The sequence below is a fragment of the Lolium perenne genome, chromosome 4 (assembly GCF_019359855.2).
Source record: "Lolium perenne isolate Kyuss_39 chromosome 4, Kyuss_2.0, whole genome shotgun sequence".
Taxonomy (NCBI): Eukaryota; Viridiplantae; Streptophyta; class Magnoliopsida; order Poales; family Poaceae; genus Lolium; species Lolium perenne.
In genome coordinates, this window is record NC_067247.2 from 646059 (window position 1) to 649700 (window position 3642).

Here is a 3642-nt window from a genome sequence, read left to right on the forward strand (position 1 = left end):
GCAACACTTTACAGCGATTTATTTTTCATTACCCCATACAAAACTATATATATATATCCTTAGTTCTTCTAAAGTACTCAAGGATATTCTTACTGTCGTCCAATGATCATCATATGAATCATTCTGGTACATGCTCATAACACTTTAGAGCACAGGACATCTGATTGTGTACATATTATTCGTGATCTATAATCACTCATGTGGGGACCCCGGACTAGCTGTCCGAAATTCCCTGTTATGTATACAGTTCACGATCCCATGATCAGTCTTGTAGTGAACACATAACCGAACTGATATCAAATTACACCATCCAATTACAAAGCGGAATAAGAAAATTACAACATGGTCACATGACCGATAATTACATAATAGCCTCGAAGGGCCTAACTAAACATCAGAGTAGCATCATCACTTCAGCAGCGCAGTACCCAAGTCATCTGCCATAACCCTACAGGCAACTGACTGGGAAGACGTTTCTAGCTCGCATAGACGTCGCCAACTCCTTCTTCATCTGTCGAACTCCTTCAAGTCTGGCCAAGTAAATAGCCAGGGACAAAGCCGTGAGTACATTTGGAATTGTACTCGCAAACCATTTACAAAGTAACATATCAAGGAGAACAAGGTACCGAGGACTAACTAGGAGATCAAGAGGGAATGAACACTTATATAACAAGAATATGTTATGTAGAAGAGAAGAAGTGTTTTAGTGGAGTTAGCATCTCAACTTCATGGGTGAAGGAGATGAGAGAACATATCTAAGACCTCACTACTAGACTTAATTTAGGAAGATCTTTCACGACATAAACGCTTAGGAAGGGTAGACCCAATTTTTATCAATTCCTTTCCGACCACCTCATTGTGGTCATCAACCATTTTACCAGTACTCCAAGTACTCCAACACAAAACCCGTTTCTTTCCTTTGTCAAACATTTTCACAAACAAAACACATCAGGCTAAGCAACAGCCAATCCAACCGTCCATGACCGCGGACGCGGCTATTCGAATAGATTTAACTCTGCAGAGTTTGTGCACTTTCCCCACAAGAACCGATAAATCCGCCGGGATCATCCCCGGATCGTCATACGAAAGTATGCGAGACTCGGATAATCGGTCATAGTCTTTCGCCTGTCTCCCTTAACATGAGCCCCTCCCTGCGGGCTTAACCCTTCTCGGCACCCCGGCAGATACCTCCTTTTTGAGCGTATCTCCGGCGCCATGACAGAAGACCCTCGATGTCGTCCGGCTGCAAGTTAATGCGGTGTATTGCCTCCTTCGAGCGCAACCCGGTGTCAGAGGTCATCGTGACCCTCCTAGAGAGTGGTGAAGGTATCTCATGTCAAATTCAACAAACTACGGACTAAGCCCGTGCCCACTTTGGATATTGTGGTTGCGCTAGTTAATTGTCATGGGTGAGTACTTAGGCGCCAAAGTTTTCATAAAACCCAACCTTTTTCACATCCTCATCATTGTTACCAAATCCTTTCCTTTCATAAATCCTCACTTGGGGAAAACATCATGCCCAAGGTTTTATCAAAAACTTTTACAACAAGGTAAAACCTTGAGGGTTTTCCCAACCTGAAGTTTATGTGTGAACTAAGAAGTATAATAGCCCAAAAGTTGCCATTATACCATGAAGGGTGACAAAGACATCCATACTCACATTGAGCATAAATGGAGATAATCAAAAGTGGAGCAATTTTAATGAGGTTAACCCATATCTTTACTAGAATTAGAGGTGTAAAAAGGCGATGAACGTAATTCGCATACTTAGAGTAGGTATGCAAAGTAACAAGGAGAACCTTACATACTTGGTGGCAAGTATGTAAAGAAACAAAGTAATCGAAAACCCAAGGAACACAAGGAGCCAAGAGACCAAAGGATGGCAAGATCTCAATCAAGAACATAGAGAACGATGGATCAAAGTAAATGGCTTGCCTTGGCTTATTTGTCCCTGTACTTCTTCAACTCTATCAATATAAGAATCCCAACAATATAAATAAAATCCTTGTCCAATTCCACTTCTTCTTCTTCTCCGGAATTGTTCGCATCTAGCGCCGGAAAATATAAAAGGAACACAATCAATCACATTGCATCAACAAGACAACATTCAACAATCAACAACTAACCATGCAGCCAAGGTATAACATACTAAGGACTTATAGATACCACAAACAACTTCAAGAGTTTTAATTTAGAAAACCCCATTTATTTACCTAGTAGAGGTATGAGTGCATCACAACTTAGCAATTGCCTCTCTCGGTTATCACCATGGTATAAACCAAACATCCCCTGGTAGATAACATCATAAAGAGGACAAGAGCATTAGTTTGGCATCAAACACATTCACAGTACATTTTCAAACATTTTGGGAAAAGTAGAAAACAGTTTTCCTAACTTAGTTGGCTCACACAACACAACATCCAAAATAGGAAGCAAACCATATTCCACATCATTTGAAAACTTAAGCAAAACAATAGGGCTAATGTTAAGTTGCAGAGGTTTTGTTTTGCAAGCATAAAACAAAGGTTGTCCATTCCTAATAAAGAGAGTTGGTCAAGGGTTTTAAATAGACCAACAAGTTTTGGTCCAACAATGCATGTCACACATATACCTTCCTAGCAGTAACGAATATGCATGAACAGAGACTAATAATATTTTTCCTAGATGGCCAGTACTAATACAAGACTAACCCAGTTGGAATCACCCAAAAATATTAAACCTACAATTTTAGGAATTTCTTTGAATCTGACTGTACAGAAAACAAGATCTGTAAGCCATAAATCGTAGAAAAATCCTAAAAATATGAGACCACTGGCATTTGAAAGATATCTAAACAGAGGTGCACACACAATTGGATTTGGGTTCAAATTATTTCTGAAACTCTCACAAATGGATTGACAAGATTACTGCATGTCTATACCATTTGCTTTACCTCTGGAGTTACAGAACAGGTAAGGGTTTGAAACTTGTTTGAGAAGATTAAGAAAACATTCAGTAGTCCTACAGAACTGGAATCACTCAATTTGGTTCAAATATGGATTTTTGGTGATTTAAAAGCTAACAGCCATGTCTGCAGAACACACAGAACAAGTTTAATTCACCACAAATCATACATCAATCACAAAAATATGAGGTCAGCTGCATCTGAAAGGTATTGAATAGGTGGTTCTTACCCAATTTGTTTCACTCAAAGATTCGTTCCCAAGCTCCTGGTTTAATTCGACAAAGTCAGATCTGACCAGATCTTGACCTGTGAACCATTTCATTTTCAGGAGGTCAATCGAAGTGAAACCACCTCCAAAATGAAGGTATTGAAGAGGGCTTTCACCTACAGTTGAGTTTGCTCAAAAAGGTTTCGTAAAACGGAACAAATCTAACAAACAGTGAATCTGCATGTTTAGAGAACTTTATTTACCACGGTCAATCCGTAACGAATTTGAGGATGAGACCAACGTTAAGTTGTAGATCTTTTCCGTATCTATCTGGGGAACTTTGAATCACTCGATTTGGATCTGCGCACGAGATTTGGTGGATTTTACAAGTTCGTACCAGAATCTGAAACAGCAAGATAGCATAAATTACTGCAAGGATTTGGACGAACTTTGCTCAAGAACTTCAGATCTGAGGATAGCTCAAGCTTCT

The 3642-nt window shown here is 39.6% G+C and overlaps 1 long non-coding RNA gene across 1 annotated transcript; it reads right to left on the reverse strand.

Moving 5' to 3' along the window:
- Positions 1 to 282: 282 nt before the first annotated feature.
- On the reverse strand, positions 283 to 3295 carry LOC127321865 (uncharacterized). Its single transcript, XR_007864363.2, has 4 exons — positions 3174 to 3295; positions 2214 to 2289; positions 1936 to 2048; positions 283 to 530 (listed from the first exon to the last, which is right to left on the reverse strand). It is a non-coding gene; the product is annotated as an uncharacterized lncRNA (long non-coding RNA).
- Positions 3296 to 3642: the final 347 nt, after the last annotated feature.